General features: G+C 44.9%; 2 non-coding genes across 2 annotated transcripts; one reads left to right on the forward strand and one right to left on the reverse strand.

Moving 5' to 3' along the window:
• Positions 1-12,662: 12,662 nt before the first annotated feature.
• Positions 12,663-12,734, reverse strand: Trnaa-cgc. Its single transcript has one exon. It is a non-coding gene; the product is annotated as a tRNA-Ala (tRNA).
• Positions 12,735-12,852: 118 nt separating this feature from the next.
• On the forward strand, positions 12,853-12,924 carry Trnaw-cca. The gene has a single exon. It is a non-coding gene; the product is annotated as a tRNA-Trp (tRNA).
• The last annotated feature ends 14,507 nt before the right edge of the window (positions 12,925-27,431 follow it).

The raw sequence follows: 27,431 nt of genomic DNA on the forward strand, positions 1-27,431 counted from the left end.
AATTAAAACTGTACAGCAGAGGACTGTGGCTGGCTGATCACGAAAATAATAGGCTGAGCCAGTCACTCTGCAACACGTTAAAACCTCCAGCCTAAAAGATTAGGGTGGAGTCGAATAATAACACAAAACTAAGTAAAATATACGGCACAAAGGAGGGTGACGCAATAAAATTAGAGGGACCTATAAAAGCCACTTGCTCGAATATAACTTAATGTCTCTATGGCAGATCGTGTTTTGTCACCTAAAAGAGATGATGAATCACCCAAGTGATGAAAAGTTCGCCTGAGGGCGGTTAAAAGAGGACATTCCAACAATATATGGGCCACCGTCATGTTTGCACCACAGCGACAATGAGGGGGGTCCTCTCGACACAACAGATGACCATACGTCAGCCAAGAGTGACCAATGCGGAGTCTACAAAGAACAACAGAATCCCTGTGAGAGGCCCGCATGGAAGAACCCCACACAGTCGCGGTCTCCTTTACTTGCCGCAGCTTGTTGGGTGCAGACAGAGTGCGCCATTCGTCTCCCCACATCCCAAAGACCCGATGGTGCAAAACCTTTCGGAGATCAGTTGCCGGGAGGCCGATCTCCAGCGTCTGTTTGCGGGTAGCCTCTTTGGCTAACTTGTTGGCGAGTTCGTTTCTCGCGATCCCAACGTGTCCCGGGGTCCATATGAACACCACTGAACGACCACGCTGTTCAAGAGCGTGAATGGACCCCTGGATGGCACCAACAGTGGGATGGCGTGGGTAGCACTGGTCAAGAGCCTGTAGACTACTGAGCGAGTCACTGCAAATGACTGAGGACTCTTCAGTGCTGGTATGGATATGCTCAAGGGCACGAAAACTGGCTGTCAGTTCTGCGGAGTAAACACTGCAGCCTTCTGGCAAGGACCGCTGGTCGACCTAGTCCGCATGAGCATAAGCGTACCCCAAATGGCCATCAACCATCGAGCCATCGGTATAGGTAACCTCCGAGCCATGGTATGCGCCTAGGAGAGCAAGGAATTGGCGGCGCAAGACTGCAGGAGGAACTGAATATTTTGGCCATCGGGAAAGTTCCAGCCGAAGCTGCGGCCGATGAATACACCAAGGTGGTGTATGTGGGCAGATCTGGAAAGCAGATGGAAGAGGCAAACACTCGAGTTCACTAAGGAGTGACCAAACACGGATCCCAATTGTATGGCCTGATCGCGGCCGCCTGTGTGGGATATGGACTGCCACATTAGCGAAAAGGAGACGGTAGTTAGGGTGACGGGGCGAACAACGGACGTGGGCAGCATAGTTGGCTAACAGTTTTTGACACCGAATACGAAGCGGAGGAACCCCAGCCTCAGCAAGGAGGCTATTAACAGGGCTGGTGCGGAATGCTCCTGTCGCCTGTCGAACCCCACAGTGGTTAACGGGGTCCAGCAGTTGCAACGCTGAGGGTGACGCTGAGCCATATGCCACACTCCCATAATCCAGTTGGGACAGCACGAGGGCTTTGTAGAGCTGCAGCAGCGTATTACGATCTGCACCCCAAGTTGTGGTGGTGGTGGTTGTTGGGATGTTTAAGGGGGACTAAACAGCGAAGGTCATCAGTCCCCCATTCCAAAAACAAGCGAGACAAAGTCGCAGAGCAGATAAAACCCCAAGGGGGAAGGCGACTGCCCCCCCCCCCCCCCCCCAGGCCCAAGTTGTGTTGCTGAGGCAGCGGAGGGCATTCAGATGCTGCCAGCACTGACGCTTGAGCTGACGAATATGTGGAAGCCAAGTAAGCCGGGCATCTTACAGCAATCCCAGAAAACGGTAAGTGTCAACAACCCTGAGCATGGCATCCTGAAAATAGAGCTCAGGGTGGGGATGGGCAGTTCGATGCCGACAAAAGTGCGTAACACAGGTCTTCATGGGAGAAAATTGAAACCTATGGGCTAGGGCCCACGCCTGCGCTTTGGGTATGGCTCCCTGCAACCTACGTTCTGCAGCACTAATGGTGGAGGAGCTGAGAAAGATGCAGAAATCGTCAGCATATAACGTGGGTGAGACAGATGACCCCACTGCTGCTGCAAGGCCATTAATGGCCACAAGGAAAAGGGGCACGCTCAATACAGAGCCCTGTGGAACGCCGTTCTCCTGGATATGAAGTGAACTATGGGATGTGCCATTTAAAACGTGGAATGTCCGAACGGATAAAAAATTCTGAATAAAAATGGGGAGAGTGCCCCAGAGACCCCACCCGTGCAACGTGGCGAGAATATGGTGCCGCCACGTCGTGTCATATGCTCTGAAGAGGTCGAAAAAGACGGAGACGAGGTGTTGGCGCCTGGAAAAAGCAGTGCCGATTGCAGACTCAAGGAAGACCAAAGTATCAGCGGTGGAACGGCCCTGACGGAAGCCGCTCTGGCACGGGGCCAAAAGACCCTGAGACTCGAGCAGCCAACACAGCCGTCGACTCACCATACGTTCCAGTAGCTTGCTCCAAGTATTTGGCAAGCTGATGGGCCAATAGCTATCCACATTAAGTGGGTCCTTACCAGGCTTCAGCACCGGAATGATGGTACTGTCTCGCCACTGCGACGGAAAGACACCATCGCCCCATATGCGGTTGAAGATGGCAAGAACACACCGCTAACAGTCCGGGGACAGGTGTTTGAGCATCTGATTGTGGACGTCATCTGGCCCAGAGGCTGTATCGGGGCACTGTGCCAGGGCGCTTTGGAGTTCCCACGAACCAAAACGGGCGTTATACGCCTCAGGGTGGCGAGAAGCAAAAGAAAGCCGTTTGCCTTCCTTCCGGCGTTTTAGCGTGCGAAACGTGGGCGGGTAATTCCTCGACGCAGAAGCCCGAACGTAGTGCTGTGCGAAATGCTCGGCGATTCCATCGGCATCGGTGGATAGCTCCCCGTTGATGGTAAGCCCTGGGACACCTGTAGAGTGCTGCAATCCAAAGATGCGCCGAATCTTCATCAACACCTGGGAGAGTGAAGTACGGTAACCAATGGTGGAAACGTACCTCTCCCAGCACTCCTGTTTCCGCCTTTTGATAAGCCGCCGTGCCTGAGCACGGAGAGGTTTAAATAAAATGAGGTTCTCCAAAGACGATTGCCGCTTATGTCGCTGAAGAGCCCGGCGACGTTCTCTAATGGCTTCAGGTACCTCCTGAGACCACCAAGGCACTGACTTTCGCCAGGGGCATCCTAACAAACGAGGAATGGTACGTTCCACAGCGGAAACAACCGCTGCAGTCAGTGTCTCAACCGCCACATCGATGGTACCGTGGGGGAGAGATTCAACAGTGGCAGCAGAGGAGAACGTTTCCCAGTTTGCCTTGCTAAATACCCATCTAGGCAAGCGTTCATGGGAGCGACGCTGGGGTAGTGAAAGGAAGATGGGAAAATGGTCACTACCACACAAGTCGTCATGGACCCTCCAGTGGACCGATGGTACAAGCCCTGGGCTGCACAATGACAGATCTATGGTCGAGAACGTGCCATGCGCCACACTGAAATGTGTGGCAGCACCAGTGTTTAAGAGGCAGAGGTCGAGTTGAGAGATGAGATTCTCGACATCTCTGCCTCGGCCAGTAGTCTTCGTTCCACCCCACAGGGGATTGTGGGCGTTGAAATCCCCCAGGGGAAGAAAAGACGTGGGAAGTTGGGTGACAAGTGCAGCCAATTTGGTCAGGGTGAGTGTACCACCTGGAGGAAGACGGTTATCTCCTGGGTAGTCCTTACGCGGACAGCCACAGCTTCCAATGATGTTTGAAGGGCACATGAGCACTATATACAGAGGTAAGGACATACACGCAGGCTCCACCTGACACACAATTGTAGGTGCTACGGTTGCAGTAATAACCCTTGTATCCACGAAGGATAGGGGTCCGCATTGCCGGGAACCAGGTTTCCTGGAGGGCAATGCAGAAAGCAGGTGTCAGGCTTAGAAGCTGTCGTAGCTCAGGGAGATGGCTAAAATAACCGCCACAATTCCACTGGAGGATTGTACAAAGCGTGTCCTGTAGGGGTATGAAGGCACTGAAAAGGCAAATTACCTCGCAGGGTCACATGCTGCCACCGACTGAGTGACAGACGTCGCTATGTCCATCGTTTCTGAGGAGATGGCGAGATCCAGGTCATCAGGGGACGCAAAGAGCTCAACCTCATCCTCAGAGGCTGAGCTGACAGGAAGCGGTGGTGTGGGAACCACTGGGTCCTTATCCTTCTTGGAGAGCTTCCTCTTCTCTCTCTCGTCTTTGGGAGGAGGGTTTGCATGCTGGGAGGGCTTTCCTGATGCATTATCAGGAACAGAGGAAGAGCATGAAGCCCTTCGACCAGCAGCTGGTGGCTTCGTTAGCCACTGGCTAGTGTCTTGTGAGACACTGGGGAAGTCCTTGGAAGGGACTCCCCCAAGGGATCCCTTCCAAACAAGTGAGACTGGAGGAGGCTGTTGCATCTCCGGCTGAGCAGCCGGAGAGGGCTGTCGCCTCTCCGGCTGAGAGGTGGGGACTGACGTCCCCGGTTGTTCGGGGCCCATTGCTCCCAAACTGGGTGTTTTGGGAGTAGTGGAAGAGAGAGTGGCCTCCACCAGTGGTGGGGCAGGCGTAACGTGACTGTTCTGTGGGCCAACTGTGAAAGGAGTCTTTGCAGGAACTGGTGGCGGCAGTGTGACGGTAGCATAACTCCTCAACATAGGTGTGGGGTTGAGTCGTTCTAGCTTCTTCTTTGCCTCTTTGTAACGGTCCAAGGTCTTAATTTCTTGTATCTTCCGCTCTCGCTGGTAGACTGCACAGTCTGGTGAGCAGGGAGAATGATGCTCCCCACAGTTAGCGTCGGTGGGAGGTGGAGCACACGGAACATTAGGATGTGAAGGTCGTCCACAATCATGACACGTGGGGCTTGCAGTGCACCCATAAGACATGTGTCCGAATTTCCAGCACTGGAAGCATCGCATAGGGGGCGGGACATAGGGCTTGACATCGCACCGGTAGATCATGACCTTGACCTTCTCAGGCAAGCAGTCGCCCTCAAAGGCCAGGATGAAGGCACCGGTAGCAACCCTATTATCCTTCGGCCCCCTAAAGACATGATGGACAAAGTGTACACCTCGTCGTGCCAGGTTCTCACGTAGCTCGTCATCAGACTGTAGCAGAAGATCTTTATGAAAAATAATCCCCTGAACCAAATTTAAGAACTTATGGGGAGTGACGGTAACGGGGATGTCACCAAGCTTCTCACAGGCGAGTAATGCCCGGGACTGTGCAGATGAAGCTGCTTGTATCAGAATGGCCCTGCTCCTCATTTTGGAAAGAGATGCCACTTCCCCAAACTTATCTTCGAGATTGTGCACAAAGGAAAGAGGCTTAGTCCCCAAAAAGGAATCCCCATCAGTTCTGCTGCATACAAGGTATGGCGGCGAATATGGCTCCTATCTGCAGCCCTACGTTCCTCCCATGGTGTGGCTAGGGAAGGGAACGAGTTGGGGTTAAATTCCACCCTACCACACTTAGAGACATTGGCGGTTGGGCGACCACCAGATTGAGATTTCACCCGCTTCATTGCGGGGCATCCACCCCGATGCCACCCACTCGGACCAGGGGCTCTCCTCATGGGCGCCACCCAGCCACAGCAAAGGCCACCTGACAGGATGGCCATTGCCGGTAGTCCCGATGCCCCAGAGAGACGGGCATCTACCCCTTGGCTTACGTGGGGAGGTGTCAGCTCAGGCATCAGCAGTACGATCCCTGTGTTGTCAGGGGGCTACAACCTAGAGGGTACATGATGACCCCACCACAATGGGCTGGCTACCGTGCTGGATTTTGGGTGCCATGGGTAGTCCATAGTGATCGTGGGTGCAGATGGTGACGCACTAAGAGCGTAACTTACACAATAAAAAAAAAATGGTTCAAATGGCTCTGAGCACTATGGGACTCAACTGCTGAGGTCATTAGTCCCCTAGAACTTAGAACTAGTTAAACCTAACTAACCGAAGGACATCACAAACATCCATGCCCGAGGCAGGTTTCGAACCTGCGACGTAGCAGTGTTGCGGTTCCAGACAGCAGCACCTTTAACCACACGGCCACTTTGGCTGGCTTACACAATCCATCAGGTGTGTATGCCCAAAGTGAGGGATGGAGGGTGCAGTTACGACGCCAAGACGATAAAGAGTGCCAAGGACTTAGGGCACAGAGGACTGATGGTGCACCACGTAAGGTGTCCTTCCCAAAAAGGCTCGTACTTCTGTTGAAATTGGAAAAATGGAGGTCAAACCCCAATGGGGTCCATCACATTAAAGGCCGAAACAGTTGAGACTCCTTTTAGTCGCCTCTTACGACAGGAAGGAATGCCGCGGGCCTATTCTTACCCCCGAACCCGCAGGGGGCAGTAGCATTGTGTACATCAAGTTTAAAACCGCTGATATTTGCGAACAGATCATGCAGTCATGTAGTAGTAAGCTTAAATTTAAGGACCGTGATGGGAACATCGGAGAGGTCAAGGTTTTGCATGCAGGATTTGGTCTTAGAACTCTTCGAATTTTTGAGTTACCATTTGAAGTACCTGCGGCTGAAATCGACGCGGTGTTCAAAAATTATGGTAAAGTTGTTAGCAATGTTGCCGAAAAATGGGCGACGTTTAAGGTTCCTGTCCTGAACGGTGTTTGACTGGTTAAAATGGAACTGCAGAGGCACATATCATCTTACGTTACTATTTGTGGATACAGGGCGATCGTCATATATGACGGTCAACCGCGTAACTGCTCTGGGTGCGGTGCCACGGATCACGTTCGTACTCAATGTATCCAACGAAGGGTGACGCAGTTGCCACCAGGAGACATCGTGCCGGACAATACGATGACTTCACTACCGCTGACATATGTGGCGGCAGCCCGCACGAACATGGCCAACGTGGAACATTCAGATGTGGACACAATTTCCAACGCCTTGGAAGACGACCAAGTGACGCCAATCGAAACTTCCACCATGGAGGACATCACTGATGTAACCCCTGAGGTTCCAACGGAAACTAACGGGCCAATGGGTACGAATTTGGCCAGCCTTCACTGTGATGTACAATCCCAAGGAAACGTCAACGATTCGGACACTGGCAACAAACAGATGCCTGTCTCAGCACAAACGGCAGAATTAACTGGTGGGCAAGATAGCGTTTCACCTCCAGAGGCTGACGGAAATGGAAGGCGAGGCAGTTCGCCGAAGAAACATAAGAAAAGGAGGATAGCCCACAAGGATGCCGAGCAAACTGCACCAAGTTTGCGTGAGAAAGGTTTGCAAATTGCCCGCGACCTTATCGATGCCCTACATGGAAACTCTGATGAGAAGCAACAGAGTGGCACCAGCGATGTGGCAGACACCACGAAGCCCCATTCAGAGGTCGGAGACCACGCTCTCGCTGAAGGGGAAAAGACTACACGACGGGTCTTCAGGGATAGCTCCACACACCTCCGTCTGGCTGAGACAGCTTCACACACCAAGAGGGACTCAGTTAATGTTGGCGACTGGGCAGCTGACGTAGAAGGCATGTCAGTGGACACTGAAACGGATAAGATCGGCTCGGCGAAAGGTGCTTCCTCAGCTGCGAGGGATGAAGAACTCAAAAGGACAGGACCTGCTTCAAGAACTCCGACAGGGGACGCTGATTAGTTTTCTGATACTTATTAATGGTCCCCACCGACGTCTCCCTTCCATACTTGGATTGAGACTTCGCACCACTAGCTGGAAATGCCTCCTCCGTTTCAGGACTACAAGTTAGCCACATTAAATATCAATAAAATTACCTCGACTCAGAAGCTGTACAGTCTTCGCGACTACCTTTACAGTTGTGACGCGGATATTGTGATGCTGCAGGAGGTAGACGACAACCTTCACCTAGACATTCCTGGCTCCTCCAGTACGGCTTTTCTAATCGAAGAGGGAGTGACCATCTCTGACGTCGAACTACTGGTAAACGGGAGAGGCATTTCGTGTCTAATTCACGGTATACGATTTATAAACATCTACGTCCCTTCTGGTAATCAAAATAGAGTGCGCAGAGGCCAGTTTCTTTGCTACTGACCTGTTATATCTGTTACGACGTAATCCAGAAGACGTGGTACTTGGGGGTGACTTCAACTGCGTTTTAAAGCCTAAAGATCAAAGGCCGAATTTTAATGGTTGTCCTACTCTCGCAGAAACAGTGCGTCAGCTAGAACTGGAGGACACATGGGAAATACTACATGGGGACCAAAGCTGCTTTACGTGTTACAGCGCACACACTGCCAGCCGCATCGATAGGATCTATGAGAGGAAAACTCTGAGGGGGCAAATATCGGCAACGGAAACGTGGCCAATATATTTCTCAGACCACTTGGCCTACCACTGTACCATTCGTATGACCAGACAGAAAACGTTCCGTGGCAAAACAGGATGGAAATTAAATGTAGACATCCTCCGAGAGCAAGGGCTACGCGAACAGTTGCAGGAGGTCTGGGAATCGAATCTACACAGACAGGCTACTTTTCCGTCTGTCACGATGTGGTGGTGCCACTATACGAAGCCTCGACTTATTAGGTGGTTGAAAGCCTATAGCTACGCCAGGAGCCGCTTGCAAAAGGAGACCTTTGAATTTTACTCTAGATGCCTACGTGATTTATACTCCGAAACGTCTGTCACGCACGAAAACATCGTACAATTCAAAAGGATTAAGGCAAAGTTGTTAATACTGAAACGGAAACAAATGGAAGGTCCCAAAATCCGTTCTAGAGACACCAACAGTACTTCCGATGAACATCCATCCTCGTTCCACGTCGGCAGAGAGAAACGACGAGCCAGACAAAAACTGACTAGTAAATTGAAAACGGAAGATGGCAGCTTCTTGACAACACAGACGGAAATAAAGGATTATATCATTGACTATTACCGGAGACACTATATGGAAGACCCGACAGATGATGAGATCATCTCCGCCATGCAAGATCTTCTAACAGCGAAACTAGCCGAGGCTGACGGGGAGTCACTGATAAGTGAAGTCACTGCCGATGAAATTAAGATGGCCTTGAGGAAGGCTCAGCCTAATAAATCCCCTGGCGCGGATGGACTTCCCATTGAATTTTATAAGGAATACTGCCATCTACTGGAAAACTGTTTTGTGCATATATGTAACGAAATTAGAGCAGGTCTGCAACTACCAGAAGACTTCAATGGCAGTTTAATTGTACTTGTTCCGAAACAACACCCACACGAAGACATCAAACATTTTCGACCAATCTCCCTCCTGAATTCCGACTATAAGATTGTGGTCCGCGTGTTTGCAAATAGAATTAAGAGCGTCCTAGGGACGATAATCCATCACAGCCAGTCTGCAGCAGTACCTGGACGCACTATCTTCAAAAGTCTTGCGGATTACAGAGAGATCACCTCGTTCAGTGCAATTACACGGCCAACTGCAGCAATTCTTGCTTTAGAGCAATGTAAGGCTTTTGACCGGGTTTCGCACAGCTATCTGTTCCAAATTATGAAACATCTTGGATTCGGTGACGACTTCATTACAGTGATTCAAAACATGTACACCGCTGCCACTTCTAAGGTCATTGTTATTGGTCAGTTCACCTGACCGATTCCTATTGAAAGATCGGTAAGACAAGGATGCCCCATGTCTATCCCTCTCTACGTAATGGCAATTGAGCCACTTCTCCGGATGCTCCATTGCAAACTTCAGGTCCATCACGAAAGCCTGCCTTCAACAAAATAAAAGCAGAGAAAAGAATCTGCTTCAAAGAGTTCAATTCATCAATACCAAAATCCTTTCCAAAATCTGGTATGTTGGGCGGGTTCTCCCGGTGGTAGACACTATTGCCAGGGGCATCATGTTGGCAGTCGGATGCTATGTTTGGAGGGGTGAGATATTCAAGGTGGGGATCAATGTCGTCACTCTCCATCCGGCGGAAGGGGACCTGGGTCTAATAGATGTCCCAACGAAATGCAAGGCTCTCCTCGTACGTAATACACTGCAGCTGTGCCACAAATACCCCGACAGCGCACTTCGTATGGGCATAAGGACATACCAACCATACAACGTGCTAATACCAGTAAACCTGGGGGGAAGTGCACTATAAGGCGAATCATATCAGGATGTTTCTCTTACAAGGGAACCTCCCCATCGCACTCCCCCCCCCCCCCCCCCTTAGATTTAGTTATAAGTTGGCACAGTGGGTAGGCCTTGAAAAACCGAACACAGATAAATCGAGAAAACAGGAAGATGTTGTGTGGAGCTATGAAATAATATGCAAACTGAGTAGTCCATGGGTAAGACAGGTAACATCAAGGATACTGTGAGCTTAGGAGCGCCGTGGTCCCGTGGTTAGCGTGAGCAGCTGCGAATCAAGAGGTCCTCGGTTCAAGTCGTCTCTCGAGTGAAAAGTTTATTTTCTTTATTTTCGCAAAGTTATGATCTGTCCGTTCGTTCATTGACGTCTCTGTTCACTGCAATAAGTTTAGTGTCTGTGTTTTCCGACCGCACCGCAAAACCGTGCTATTAGTAGACGAAAGGACGTGCCTCTCCAATGGGAACCAAAAACATTTGATCGCAAGGTCATAGGTCAACAGATTCCTCCACAGGAAAACACGCCTGATATATTCTATACGACACTGGTGACGGCATGTGCGTCACATGACAGGAATATGTTGTCGACCCACCTAACTTGTATACTTAGCGAATGGGTAAAAAGATTCTTCTACCTTGCCCGATTTAGGTTTTCTTGTGGATGTGATAATCGCTCCCAAAAAAGTGATGAAAACATAATAGTTTGTCACATAAACTGAAAATAAAAAATTAAACTTTTCACTCGAGGGAAGACTTGAATTTAGGACCTCCCGTTTCGTAGCTGCTCTCGCTAACCACGGGACCACGGCGTTCGTTAACTCCTATTGTACTTGATGTTGCCTATCTTGCGCATGGACTACTGAGTTTGTATAATTTACTTTTTTCATAGTTCCACACAACTTCTTCCTGTTTTCTCGATTGATCTGTGTTCAGTTTTTCAAGGCCTATCCACTGTGCCAACTTATAACTATATCTGAGGGGGATGCGATGGGGAGGTTTCCTTGTTAGAAGCCAGCTACCTGAAGTCGAAATCGAGTGCTCCATTAAGTGATCTGACATCTGCTCAACTATATCGGCATATGATCGAAACTGGAAGAGCCAGCCGCATCGTGACGAAGTACCCCTCTACGGATTGGACTAGAATCTGGACAAACATCAATAACAGTGTTCTAGGCACTGACGTCCGATCCACTTGGTACAAAATTGTCAATCAGACATATACCAATTAGAGAGCGACTCCATAAAATACATCTGTCGGTGTCAGACAAGTGTCGAGAATGTAATGTCATCGACACTTTACAACACCGTTGTGCATGTGGTGAGAACGGCCATGTATTGAACTGGTGTCGTAGGACCATGACATCGATCTGCAGGACAAAAACGCAGAACATCTCTCTAACATCGATTCTCCAACCGGATGTAACTTACTATCCGGTAACCAAAAGGAACACGTGGACGTGGTTGGTAGCGCACACGCTGCACTACATCATTAATGCCCAGGAAGACCGGACATACATGGGCTACAGAGTATACCTAGCCACACAGGCTAAATTACTGATGAGAGACCTAAAATATAAGATAAAGTTTGCCAATTATATCGAGGCATTACAACTAGTGACGATATGACACCCATACGATGAGGAAACTTATAAGAGGATGCTAGACGAACAGATGGATGAACGAACAGGTGTTCAGTTTTTAAAACCCAAGTTCACAATTATTGTACTTGTACATTTTTTTGGTTTCGTTGCTTACATTAGGACTTTGAAAACGTTCTCTCGACTATCGATGACAGTACAAAACAGTTTGTGACTCACGTTGTGAATGTCACTTTATCCGAAGGAACATTGCCTAACATCACACTCCAGGATACCACAAGACGGTCTGCGGACTTCAGCGACGTCTGTCCCTACAACTACGAGAAGGAAACCTGGGCGAAAAAGAAAGGATAACTTAACGAACGAGGCCAAGCTTTAATGCCTGGGGTGTATAATGTGAAGGATTATTAATTTCGAGAAGACGAGTTTTGAGGATCGCATGTCAGCTGAGTCAGTGCCACCTTGATGGAGGACGAGCAGAGGAATGTTTTCAAGGAAAATAATATTCTTTTCTTTACAGAGCAAGTATTTTCTTTCATCGTGAAGAAGAACAATTTCTTTTAATGGCGATGAAGCCTGGCCGAGAAGGCAACTTCTGGCGAGCGTAAGGATGGGTTGAAGGGGAGGAAGGAGACCCACAATGGAAAAAAAAGGGTCGCAGAGCATTCGACTGCAGATCGAGAGGTCCCCGGTTCAATCCTGGGTGCCCCCTTAATTTTTCAGTACCTCTACAAAAACAAATGACGATTGTCGCTGTGAGTTGCAAATATATATTTCAGATGCACTCCGTACGCCATACCGAAGGCTTTGGAGCAACATTTCAATGGGGGGGGATCGCAGCCCAGGGTCTTGCAGGTCATCGTCCTCCCGCCATGAGGTCGAACTGTACGAAATCCACTTGCTTGGGGGAAGAATCTTGTACACTGAATTTTACAGAATATGGTGATAGGCAAAAGTTTTCATGTACTGCAGCACGGAGAAACAAAAATTTGAGGAGCCGGGATTTGAACCCAGGACTTTCTGCATGCGAAGCAGACACTCTACCACTGAGTTACACCCCCGCCAGAGCAAGTACATCTGGGACGAGTGTCTCGTGGACCCTACTGTCATTATTTCTTAGGTTTGAACGGTACAGTAAGTGTTCGAGGAACCTATTCATGACAAGACCTAAGCAGCGTGGACTCCGTGGCGCAACGGTAACGCGTCTGACTCCAGATCAGAAGGTTGCGTGTTCAAATCACGTCGGGGTCACAATGAAATTTTCGTTTACGGAAGCCATAGGCGAGTATGTCAGTTTAATCAGATACCAAACGATTACGGAGAACGGACGAACAGAACTTGCTTGAAAAAAAGCTAGTAGAGCAATTTTCGCGTTCTGACATTAAGGTGAAGGCGCCGACTCGCACTTTCTCCAGGCGCGAAGTGTCTAGTATTTTTGATATTTATATCGTTTAACGCTGATATATAACTGAGAGATAATGATTACGCAATATTTTGCTCGATTAGACGTCTTTAGCCAGGCAGAGTGTAATATTTTTCCTTAAGTTATGGGAATAGAAAGATCGTGAAAGGGTGTATAGCTCAGTCGTAGTTGCGCTTGAGACGCGCTAGAGTGAGGAGGTACCGTCCGCTCCGCCAAGCTAGCGATTGTTTACAAGTTGGTGTTTGTGTCCGTCGCGTGTCGTATTACTGTTCTGTGCCTGCGCGTTGTTGTGCATTTCGTGTCGACGTTCTATGCTGTTAGCCCGTTAAGGGTTAATTAGCGATATGTCTCGTCAGTGTCCCAGGAAGAATACCCTGAAAACTGCATTTGATAAATCAACCCGTGCTCTGCAACCAAGTTCACTAGAGGTCCACGAGTGGATTGTCGACGTATTCGGGATTACTACAGAACAGGTCCACACCGCATATTACGATTTTTTCGTAAAGCTACACAATCCTGTTATCATGGAGCGACTTCTGCTGAAATTCGGGGGACGCATTGAATTTCGCCATCGGAACGGAACCGTGAGTATCGCTACGCTTTCAAATGCTGATGTAGAGTTGAAAAATGTCCGTGTTTTCACTCTCCCACCTGAAGTTGAAAATTGCTACCTGAAGGAGGTTTTGTCGAAGTACGGTGACGTTAGGTCTGTTAGAAATGAAATGTGGTCCAGGGAACACAAGCTGCAGTGTTATAGCGGGGTGCGATCCGTTGAAATGGAAGTCAAGGTTAATATCCCGCGCACATAATGGTGTGTGGATACAAGGGGTTAGTTACCTATACCGGACAAATTCCCACGTGCCATGTTTGTAAAGAGAGTGGCCACTTGAGGCAGGATTGTCTCCTTCGCATGTTTGTTTTTAAAAAAACATTTTGCAACAGCGACAGTGGTTTACATTAAGTGATGTCCTGATGAGAAGTAATGTAGAACAGCCCGTTGTCTCTCACTTCCAATATCGTGCAAGATCCCACTTTAGTGAACGACAGTGCAATGATAATGCCTATTGTAGAGAAGCAATCTTCCCCTGCTGCTAGTGACCGTAGTGCCTCCGGCAATAAGCGACCTCGTGACTCAGCCGATATTTCCTCAGATGAGGATGGTTCCGGTCACACCCACTCTGTGCCAAAGCAAAAAGCCAGTAATGAACCAGCACTGGAATCAGACATTGCAATGGAGGCGGAATCATCAGGCCAACCCAATGCCAATGTTCCATCATCAGCTAACGATGCAGTCGCTGAAATGGAACCAGCCGAGGCAGCCATTCAGGCATCAATTCCAGAGGGACCCAAAAATACGGATCAGGAATGTGCTCAAGATAAAAAAATGGTTCAAATGGCTCTGAGCACTATGCGACTCAACTGCTGTGGTCATCAGTCCCCTAGAACTTAGAACTACTTAAACCTAACTAACCTAAGGACAGCACACACATCCATGCCCGAGGCAGGATTCGAACCTGCGACCGCAGCAGTCGCACGGTTCCGGACTGCGCGCCTAGAACCGCGAGACCACCGCGGCCGGCGTGCTCAAGATACTGAAGGCACTTCCTCGCCTACGGCAGAACAAGGCACTAAGGTGAAAATTGTTGCTCAAGTCGGTAGTAGTGATCACGTTCACGACCTAAATGATGTGGTGTCACCGCTACACACCACACTTGCTAGGTGGTAGCCTTTAAATCGGCCGCGGTCCGTTAGTATACGTCGGACCCGCGTGTCGCCACTATCAGTGATTGCAGACCGAGCGCCGCACACGGCAGGTCTAGAGAGACTTCCTAGCACTCGCCCCAGTTGTACAACCGACTTTGCTAGCGATGGTTCACTGACAAAATACGCTCTCATTTGCCGAGACGATAGTTACCATAGCCTTCAGCTACGTCATTTGCTACGACGTAGCAAGGCGCCATTATCAGTTGCTATTGATCTTATTAATCATGTAACGGTAAGACCGACGTTCAACTTTAATGGATTAAAGTTAAGTATTGCACTAGCTACGTCCGTTTTTTTCTAAAGTCTAAATACCTTGTCCTGTTACAGACTTCACGCCAGCCTGCGTGACCTAAAACGCGTGCCTTTCGGCTTCCTCTAGATTCCTAGGTTGGCTCTGCTGCCAATCCACAACAAATGACCCCCACAGTGCAGCCCAAAAACAGGAGGGACCTGCGCAAGAGACAGGCATTCCAAATACAGCTGGAACCGCGCAAGACACAGAGCGGCGCCGCCTGAAGCTGCAGCCGAACGTCAACGTCGGCAGGGCGCAGGCGAAACGCAACAGGGGAACACAACGGAAAAAAATCACCTGTCAGTAAAGGAGATGGAAATCCGGAAGTGTGTGTCAGTGTAGATCAAGACAATTGCAAAGATAGCCATACAGACTCCGCAGCTTCACAAACAGTAGTGAAATAGCAGCGGACCTCAGACTGGATCTTCTTCCTCTCAAATACATTGTACACATTGGGCGAAGTGTAAATCTCGGATTTTTTGTACTCGCTCTGCTTTGACACCCCTTGTAAGTAGGCTGTTTAGGTTTTTTTTATTGGTAACGCCACCTCTGTATGAAAATCACTGGCTGTGCTGTGTGCAGTCTGTGGCTGCTTTGCATTGTTGTAATACTCGCCATTGTAGTGTTAGGCAGCTGGCTGTGAACAGCGCGTAGCGTTGCGCAGTTGGAGGTGAGCCGCCAGCAGTGGTGGATGTGGGGAGAGAGATGGCGGAGATTTGTAATTTGTCATGAACTGCTATATTTATATATGATGATATCAAGGTAAATACATTGTTTGTTCTCTATTAATATCTTTCATTTGCTAACTATCCCTATCAGTAGTTAGTGCCTTCCATAGTTTGAATCTTTTATTTAGCTGGCAGTAGTGGCGCTCGCTGTATTGCAGTAGCTTGAGCAGCGAAGATTTTTGTGAGGTAAGTGATTTGTGAAAGGTATAGTTTAATGTTAGTCAGGGCCATTCTTTTGTAGGGAATTTTGAAAGTCAGATTGCGTTGCGCTAACAAAATATTGTGTGTCAGTTTAAGCACAGTCATGTATAATTGTTCTAGGGGGACGTTTCATATGTCGACCCTTAGCCTAGGATACCTCACTGGAATCTTCTGATTTTTTCTTGTAGTTTGTGTAATTAGTGTAGATTTTGTTTATTGCTAGCGCGTAATTGTAGAGAAAATCTTCTCTGTAGTTGCAGACTTTCATTGTTGTACAGTAAAACAGTTGTGGCATGCATGTGGATTTGCACCAAGTATTTCGCAGCTGCAATTAACTAGATATTATTTTCAGTGCTATGTTAATGTGTTCTCTTATTTTTGATCTTCAAATTGTGTTTTTCTGTGTTGTCGTGTGAAATACTGTGACAATAATGGCGTGTGAAAAACGTAATACTAGGCTCCAAAGTAAACTGAGAAATGACAGTGAAAATGAAAGCAGTGTGTTAGCGCCACCGAGTAATGAATTAACTGATGTTCAAAGTAGTAATTTGGTAATTGTGCATAGGGAAATGGAGCGGGCTGCAAACAATGGTGTAGACAGTGAAACAGGTAGTGAACAGGGAAGCATTATCGATCGATCGGTCGGCAACAGCTCGCCTCAGAAATCCGAAATGACAGGACACAATTTCGCAAATACTGTAGATTCAGGTTTTGGGTCATCACCGTTTTCTCAAATAAGTCAAGACACATTTTCTGCTTGTCAAAATGTGAATGTTGCCGGTGCAAATGCACTGCCGAAAAGCGTAGAGAAACAGATTCCAGACACTAATACATTATTATTGCAATTAATGCAACAAATGGAACAAAATCAGAGACAAATGGGACAAAATCTTAAAAAGTTAGACACAGTGGAACAAAATCTTAAAAAGTTAGACACAATGGAACAACATCAGAGACAAACACAGCAACAGTTAGACACAATGGAACAAAATCTTAAAAAGTTAGACTCATTGGAACAAACACTTGAACAAACACGTGAAGATTTAACTACTGAGTTACATAACATTGAATCGAAATGTCAAAAAGTCTGTAATGACGTAAAAACGCAAATTTGTGAGCATTTTCAACCTATTTTTTCGGGGCATGAAAATGCATTACAGAATCACGAAGCAGCCATAAAAGAACTGCAAACCATTGTTCATGAAAATCATGAGACCTTGTGGGCTAAAATTGACTCAGTTGCATCTACCAATTCGGTTACGCAACTTGCAAAAACTCAGGAAAACTTAAAGGACACAGTAGATTCGATTTCAACACAAATGGACACTCTGAAACTTGGTTCAGAAAAACACACTGAGGAAATGTGTTCACTATCGGAGAAAGTAGCCAAACTTTCGGATCAGGTCACTAACTTATCTACAAAGGTAGATGATGATCTGAATGAAACAAGACCTGTAGCCTTCACTGACACAGAAGAGTATGAACAAATTAGAAAATTCAAACAGAATCAAAATCAAATCAATACACAGTACAAAAGAGAAATCCGGGAGGTACAAGATCAGCTGACACAGGTAATACAAGAATTACGTATTTCAGAGGATACTCGCGCCCCAATACGGGAAGAGGGACACAGAAATACGGAACAGCCACAAAATAATAACACAGGGCATTTCGGAAGTTATGAAAGAAATTGGCAATGTGCACCGAATTTTGAGATGGAACGGCCGACACGACCTAACAATGACCGATATGCGACTCGGCGACATGATGATTTTGACTATAAGCTGTTCATTACTACACGAAAATTCAAAACATTTAAGAATTCTGGCAAGGACATTCATCCACAAGCATGGCTCCATCAATTCTCGCATTGTTTTCCTCCCAACTGGTCGTTAGAACACAGATTAGAATTTATGTGTGGCTACTTGGAGAATGAACCAGCTGTAAGAATGCGATCGGTAATTCACGATTGCCACAGTGAAGGAGAGTTTTACCATGCCTTCCTCTCAGCATATTGGTCTCAAGCCACACAAGACCGAGTAAAACATGGCATCATAATGATGAAACATTTCGAACAATCTGAATTTTCCAGTCTCATGAAATATTTTGAAGACATGTTGCATAAGAATCAGTATCTTTCAAACCCATACAGCCCCTCAGAACTCATCCGCATTTGCTTAATGAAATTGCCTGAACATTTACGACATATTATTTTTGCAGGACGTTGCATTATTATAGTGAACAGACGACAAAGTGTTGTATTTGTACATTCTTGCTTGTTAGTTGCACGATTACGTAACGACTATCAGGCTTACATACTTAGGACACATACTGGTACTGCTAATGAGATTTTAATGCAACATTTTGGTTTACTTGAAAATACATTCTGGGTTTAATGTACTTTCTGTGAGATACCAGACGACACAGTGGTTAGTTTAAGTGACAACTACACAGTTTTATCACGACGCTACTAATGAGTGACAATTTACAATGTTGCTTTTGCGGTGTATCTGTTTTATATCTGCACAGTTTTTCTGAATTCTTCTGGAAATCAAAACATGTTTTATTAGTAACTTTTGTGGTATAGCTACAAGGAGACAGCCTTTTCCATAGCACAACAATACGTTACAGCACAGTACTTTCATCATCACAACAATAAGCGTAATAACTAAGATATCTCTACGCAAAGCATTTCACTTTTGTTTATCATGAGGTAAGTACATTGGCTTCTGCAGAACTTAGCTTTCGGAGGAAAATAACTACGACACTTCCACAGAGATTATCTTACAACAAGATGCACATTTAGTGCTACAGGACACGCATTTCAGTGATTAATTTTGTACTTAAAACATTTATTTTTAAAGAGTTTTTAATTACAAAGAAAGTTTTCCGTGATACATTTCATTCCATTGCTGTAATCTGTAACACCTGAGGGTATAATTACATTAATCCTCAGGGGGGTACACGCTTACTTTGTGTACCATGTGTGTGGCAACCACAAGAAACCCTAGCTAATATGGTATTTGCTTATACAACTTTACACATGGGTACCATATTTCTCTAACACACAAATTACACAGCTATCTGATCATTTAACAGAGAAAGAAACTTTTTTTTACTACAACAGTGACAGATGCTTAAGTAATTACACAGTTGGATAACTTCACACTTATAAAATTGTATTTTGTCAGTACTTTGTGAAATGTTCATGTTTTTTCGGAACCATTGTGATACTATGAGAGCTTTGAATATCGTATTTGTTATGGGATCATGGTTTTTAAAGTACGTTTGAGGCAGATGACACTTTTGACATGAGCAGAGAATTTTTTTAATTATTGGAGGAAGCTACGACGATTTTGAGATTTGACTGAGGTGTTATGATGTTATTTTTACGACGACGATGTGTATTATGCTGCTGAGGTATGTTTATGATTAATAGGCTGAGGCTATATGAGTTATTTGATTATGCTTCATATTTATAATGACGAAATATTAACAAGTGTCCATGGATACGTATATGTGTAATAAGGTAAGGAGTAATGAATAGTGGGTAGGGACTCTTGACTTGTGATACAGGATGTTGGAAACCAAGAATCGTACTTTAAGAGTTATGAAATGTGCGTAAATGCGTGACTGTATCACAATGCTGACGAATATTTTATTTGGACACTTATATTTATAGGATTTTGTTTCTACAGATTTGCAACGCTAATTCCTGACCTGTGAAATATTTTTATGTGAGACTGTCACTGTAGCGGAAACTGCTGTCGTAAATATTTCCGTAAGAAAGTTAAGTGACCACCTGCACGTAATGCGTAATGCATCACGGGCACCCACCTGGGCGACAGCCGCCCGAAAAAAAAAAAAAAGCCATTAGCCTTTCAGCGGCACAGGTAGAAAACAAAAAGGGGAGGCCATTGTCCGTGCTACTGACATTTCCTTGTTGAAAGCATACTGTGGAGCTCGTAATTTATGATATTTACTGAAATGCCTAATAAAATGACAAGAAATATTTTTACATCTGCACACCTGATTACGACAAGCGTCTTTCTACGAGAGTTGAGAGAATTTCTACTAACTTATGAAATGTCACATGACTATTGAATGATATTTGTATGCTTTGGTTTGCGTAATTGCTTATTTCATTTGATACCTGTTTTCCAGCTGTGTTACAGCATTAGTTTTATAAAATAAACTTAGATGCATTTGCTAATGTGAACACTTTCTGTCAACAGATCTATTAAATGATAATTTTGTAATCCACATTCTTTAAAAAAGAAAGGAGCACTTGGAAAGGAAAGAACAATAAGAAGGGACTAGTAACAGTAACTGGACACATAATATTCTTTTCAAGTACATGGTAATATTTCTTTTACAATAAGTTGTTGTGGTGCACCACTTTAATTACATAGACATTAAGATGTGAATATACATTTCCCTTATCTGCATTGTTGTTTTTACTGTAATATTTTTTATGCTTGAGCTTTGTCATGCTTAGGTATACGTCATAGCATTTACTGCTGCTGTTTGCCAGGCGTAGTGTTACTGAATTTGACTTTGTATTACTCTGTTAAGCTTTTCTTGTTGGTGCACATTGGCTCATATTAGTTGTAATTTTGCATTTTTTCTGTTAATTTAGATTTACTGTAGCTTGCTTTGCAATTTTCCATTTTTTTGGTCATTGCTGTTTGTGTTACTTGTTTTGTGCTGCTGCATTGCCTCGTCCCTTAGTTTAGCATCTGAGCTCAGTAGATTTAAGTTCGCTTAAGAGGGGGTAGACTATATAAGAGAATGAGTTGCGATGCACTGGAAGAAATGCATTGAGAAGATATAAGAAAATGGTTTGGCAAAAAAAAAAAAAGTAGTACAGTGGAGAAAAACTATTTTGAAAGAGGATGTGAACAGAATACGGAAAGCAGGCTTAGATAGTACTTTTGGGAATAATGATGAACAAAGGGAGATCTCCATGCAAAATACTGCAGTAAAACAAACCCTGTCCTTTCCTTTTGTATTATCCCACTATGTGTTTGTGTACCCTTGTGTAGTTGTTTTCTTCCTGTCTCTGTGTAGTTTAATAGAATTTTTTCCTCTTTTAATATTAAGCTACATTCACTATGATGAGGAATACTGTTATCCTCAAATATAATTGGCATTAATAATATGTTATTTACTTTGTAAAGATGTTAGACATTATTCATTCTGTTTAAATGCTCATGTGTGAAGTTGATGTTTCGCAAGTTATTCTGATCTTCTATGTATGTACTCATGTCATAATTCCTGTAACACTGACGTATATGTCTATTTCTATTCTTTTGTAAAGCCTGTACTACAAATGTTATCTGTATTATTATGTTTTTAATGATGTATTTTGTACCTTTGTTATTGTATTCTCATGTTATAAAATTGTAATTGACACCAGTTTATCAAACTAAGTAACTTGTAAGCATTCATTTCACTGCACATGTTTCTGTTGGTCATAGTATATGGACAATATGTGAGAAGTAGGGACTGATAGTGTTTGCACGTGTGTTAATAATTCAGCAAGGGACTGGATAACAGCATTGCTGGTTCTAAGGACAATTCCAAAAACTTTGTGAGTGCACAAGTGGTGGTTATGGACTTGCTATATTATCCGCAAGACTCTTCAATGGTGATTGTGCACCTGCACAGTCACAACAGATGGCTGTTGGCTATCTCTACAAGGACTACAGTGGGTCTACATCAACCATCAATACCATCATCTCTACAAGGACTGCAGTGGGTCTGCACCTCTGGTGGCCCACCAATACCGTAATCTCTACCAGGACTACAGTGGGTCTGCTCTGTGATGACCTACCAATACTCTTCAAAACTTCGAATGACTCTGCTGTGGGTTTGCTCCATTGTGGCCCATTACCTGTCAGCATGTCAAGAGTCAGCACTGTCTTCCCGTTGGAAGGACAACACTACTTCTTCAAGACTGTATGGAAATCCACTACTACTGTGTGCAATTTCTTTTACTAATGAGAAACTGTAATTACTATTATGATGAATGATCAGGACTATCTTTATGGACTGTGAGAAAATTTTAGCTTTTGACCAACATTGTATCAATAAGTCTGTGCATTTGATTTCTTTGTTATTGTAATTATGAAAAAATTTTTTCAAATCTGTATTGGCCACTGCCCAATCCAATTTGTAAAATTTTTTGTGGGGAGCATGGGGGCTATGTAAGTAGGCTGTTTAGGTTTTTTTATTGGTAACGCCACCTCTGTATGAAAATCACTGGCTGTGCTGTGTGCAGTCTGTGTCTGCTTTGCGTTGTTGTAATACTCGCCATTGTAGCGTTAGGCAGCTGGATGTGAACAGCGCGTAGCGTTGCGCAGTTGGAGGTGAGCCGCCAGCAGTGGTGGATGTGGGGAGAGAGATGGCGGAGATTTGTAATTTGTCATGAACTGCTATATTTATATATGATGATATCAAGGTAAATACATTGTTTGTTCTCTATTAATATCTTTCATTTGCTAACTATCCCTATCAGTAGTTAGTGCCTTCCATAGTTTGAATCTTTTATTTAGCTGGCAGTAGTGGCGCTCGCTGTATTGCAGTAGCTTGAGCAGCGAAGATTTTTGTGAGGTAAGTGATTTGTGAAAGGTATAGTTTAATGTTAGTCAGGGCCATTCTTTTGTAGGGAATTTTGAAAGTCAGATTGCGTTGCGCTAACAAAATATTGTGTGTCAGTTTAAGCACAGTCATGTATAATTGTTCTAAGGGGACGTTTCACCCTACATGAAAATTAACCTTCTCGGATGAGTCAAGCTTATAAAATATTAACTATTAACATTAACAGGATAACGTCAGAATTGAAAAAAGTAGTGTTAAAACAATTTATCTATGAAACAGAGGCGGATGTTGCTTTGTTGCAAGAAGTGTTATTCACCGATTTCACCGTACCCGGTTTTCAAATATTTTATAATGTCCTACCGGACGCCAATACAGGAACCGCAATTTTAGCTCGTGAAGGTTTACCGGTAATGTTGTTAGATAAACTGGTTAGAGGAAGAAGCTTTAGTTGTAAAATATTTGATGTCACTGTTGTAAATGTTTATACACCGTCCGGTACCACCAACAAAGCTGCGAGAGCTAAATTCTTCAAGGAAGACATAATCTACTTGCTGAGGAAAAATCCTGCGTCTGTAATAATTGGTGGCGACTTCAATTGTGTAGTTAACAGGAAAGATCAGGTACCGCATTTTAACTACTCCAAGGAGCTGCATAACTTAATCAAAAACATTAAGTACCAAGATGCATGGGAAGTCAAATTCCCTACGCTAGTCAAATTCACGCATTTCACTTCGACATCATGCAGTCGGATAGATAGGCAGTATGTGTCGGAGAATCTAAGTCATAACGTGTTGGATGTTGAAGTAATCCCGACATACTGCTCTGATCACTGTGGGTTTTCTGTGACTATCAATTTAGCAAAGCAACCTACAAAATTTTACCGCAATCGGTGGATGCTCAACATTGCCCATCTCAAAGATGACGAACTAGAAGAGTGGATCAAGGCCACATGGACGGCATGTTTGAAATCAGTGCATAAATACGGATCTAAAATCGAATGGTGGGTCAAGTTTGCCAAACCTAAACTTCGGCAAACCTTAAAATCACACAGTTTTCAGAAAACTAGAGATGCCAAAAAGACAATAGAATTTTACTATACGGTATTGCGAGAAGTACATGACAAACATAACGTAGCTGCTACTCACCTAGAGCAAATTCGAAAAATAAAAGCGAAGCTTCTAAGCATCACACGTCAGCAGTTAGAGGGATTAAAACTTAAATCAAAGGCAAAATCTCTACTACAAGAAGAAACTACTTCAATGTTTCACCTGATCAAACATCAACTTAATAGGAGACGCAGCTTTATTGAAGAACTCAAACTCGAAGACAGGACTGTGATTACAGACCAAAGTGACATAGTGCCCGAAATCCATCAACATTTCGCTCACCTCTACACTAAAGACCAGACTGCCGAGACTGCAAGTACTGAAATGTTGCGCTTATTAACGGAACGGATCACTACTAATGAAAATAACTGTCTGTCTGCTGCATTTGAAGAAGACGAAATATTTAATCTAGTAAAGACGTCACCTTCAAACAAATCGGCGGGTCCAGATGGATTACCAAAAGAATTTTATCAAAAGTTTTGGCATATTATGGGGTCAACATTCACGGATATAATAAACGAAACCTTACATGGAGGGGACTTACCAACTGAACTTAAGGAAGGAAAACTAGTCTTGATTCCAAAAACTAAAGGACAGAAGAAAATCGATAATTTTCGCCCATTAATGTTGATGAACTATGATTAAAAGACCATTGCACGGGTACTTACGGAGAGACTCACACCACTTCTAAGAAAAGTAATAAAAGGCGATCAAGACTGCTTCCCGGGCAGGAAAATCATGTTAGTCATCACTGAATACAGAGACCTCATTTCTATCGTGGCAGTCACTGACATCAGGTGTGCGCTATACTTCATCGATTTCTGCAAGGCATTTGACCATGTCAGCCACCGGTACGTGGGTCTCATATTTAAACAGCTGGCTTTTGACGATCGAACAGTTAGTGTAATCCAACAGATGATGACCGGCATAACTGCTAAGGCTTACGTAAACGGACAGCCGACGAAAACTATTCATATACAGAGGGTAGTTCCACAAGGGAGTCCGTTATCTATGCTTTTGTATGTTCTTGCACTTGAACCTTTGCTACGGCAACTCAGAGACAAATTAAGTGGCATCACAATATCCGGAGTCACGCTTACAGCAAAAGCATATGCCGATGACGTGGGCGTCGTCCTTGGAAACGGAAGTGAAATTACAGTTCTGGAAGAGACGACACGTCAATATAGTCGCGCCTCTGGTACAAAGGTGAACATTCATAAGAGTAAAATCTTAAACCTAAGAGGATTTGACAGGGTATGCAGCCAGTGGGCTACACTAGTTGATTCCCACAAAACACTAGGTATTACTGTGCACAATTGTCCAATGAAGATGGCTGCAGTAAATTGGCGGGAAACGGCGAACAAAATACAGGGTGCGTTAAATGACCTTTGTTGGCGATCCGCGAACTTAATGCAGAAAGTTCAATTAACACCTACATATTTTCTAAAGCCTGTTTTGTAGCATAAATATTCCCAGCACCGAAATTACAGGTGAAAAAGGCAATGCGACTTGCCAATAGTTACTTGTGGAAAAGCAACATTTTTAAAGTTAGACTGGACAGTGTGACCAACGCAAGACTGATGGGCGGATTAGGGCTACCTAATTTGGTTAAAAAAGCATCTGTACTACACAGCAAAAGAACCCTGAATATGATTAATGAGGACAGAAATAACATAACCTCCCGACTCTTCACGATTGTCCAGCCAAGATCCATGCAACCCCCGGTGAATGGGGGGAAACTAAACAACAAACTAACGCATATCAAAGAATTTTATATTGATGTCAGCTACTTGGAGGCAGGCACAGTGTACAAGTCACATATAACTTCAAGAGAGATTCTACATAAATGGCAAAAATCGGATACACAAAATAGCATAGAAATCAAATATCCGAACGTCATATGGCGTACTGTATGGAAAAATCTTAACCTCAAAATCCATTCAACAGACTTAGCTTCGACTTGGTACAAGGTCGTCAGCGACACTGTACCAACCAATGAAAAACTTTATCGGATAGGACTAAGTGATACACATCACTGCACTAAGGGTGGATTCGTGGACACACTTCAACACAAATTCAAGTGCAGTGGACTGTTTCACAATTGGACATGGATCAGAAGGAAGATAGCACTCTTCACCAGAAGTGATGGCTGCAATTGTACACCACAAATGCTGTTACAGCCTCAAGAGACATTTTTCCCAGAAAGGAAAAAATAACAGTCATGTGACTCATGGGTCACTACACACATTACGTAATTGGTAGACATGGATCTGACAATTCAATTGATTCTGCGGATGAAATCAGGACTGAAACAGCCAGAATATTACGCCAAGCGAAACCACCTATCAGCAATTTGTCTCAGTTGGAAAGGAGGGCACCGAGGGAGATCAATGCGGATAAGAGCATTATTGTACTTGCAGCTGATAAAGAAAATGCTACGGTTTTGCTGAACACCGAAGATTATCACAAGAAGATTAGAGACCTTTGGGATCCCACTACGTACAAAAAGCTTCAGAAGGAAGTTCCTCCAGTCGCCGAACCAAAACTGACACTTCCTCCCCGTAGAGGCGTTTAATCATACAATGTAGGCTTTCACGGTCGGTGTTGTCTTCAGTTAAAACTTCCGGGCTGAGAGGCCGTGGTCGATGTATAAAATTTCCACCTGACATTTCTTCTCCATCTGCGGGAGACATCTACCTCGAGGTAGTCCGGCTACTGCCACTGAGGCTCCAGGTACTCTCGCATTTATAGAGCGCATAGAGGGCACCACCATTCGTCACATGATGCCGACGGTATGCCTATAAATTTTGAGAAATACCAATCAACTGGTGAAACAATCTTCTCTTTCTTCGCATGATAAAAAACAACTCTGCAAAACGGAAGCTTATCAACCCAGACTTTATGGACTCCCAAAGGTACATAACCCACAGGTCCCGTTGAGACCGATTGTGAGTGCCATAGGATCTCAAACACAATAGGTGGCCAGATATCTCACCCGCTTGCTGCAACCACACATCGGCAGAACGGACAGTTACATTAAAAACTCGGCGCATTTTATTGAAAAACTGAGGGAGATTAACGTCAGCCCAAGTGATATTCTTGTGAGCTTCGATGTAGTATCATTGTTTACCATGGTGCCTGTAAACGAAGCTATTTCATATATAGCAGATATTTTTACGACTGACATAGTGGCTTTATTTAAACACTGCCTGACGACAACTTATTTCCAGAATAACAACGAGTTTTACGAACAGATCGACGGGGTGGCGATGGGAAGCCCTTTCAGCCCAGATGTTGCCAATTTATTTATGGAGATCTTCGAACAGCGAGCCCCGCAGACTGCCAGTAAAAAGCCTGCTAAATGGTACCGCTATGTTGAGGACACACTTGTAGTGTGGACTCATGGTGAAGAAGAGTTGGATGTCTTCTTGGTGCACCTGAACAGCATTAACCCGAAGATACACTTTACGAAGGGGAAAGAGAGCAATGGTCAACTCAATTTCCTGGATGTGTCTGTAATTAAACGGGTGTCGGAGAATCTAAGTCATAACGTGTTGGATGTGGAAGTAATCCCGACGTACTCCTCGGATCACTGTGGGTTTTCTGTGACTATCAATTTAGCAAAACAACTTACAAAATTT

The sequence above is a fragment of the Schistocerca piceifrons genome, chromosome 3, assembly GCF_021461385.2.
Source record: "Schistocerca piceifrons isolate TAMUIC-IGC-003096 chromosome 3, iqSchPice1.1, whole genome shotgun sequence".
Classification (NCBI taxonomy): Eukaryota; Metazoa; Arthropoda; class Insecta; order Orthoptera; family Acrididae; genus Schistocerca; species Schistocerca piceifrons.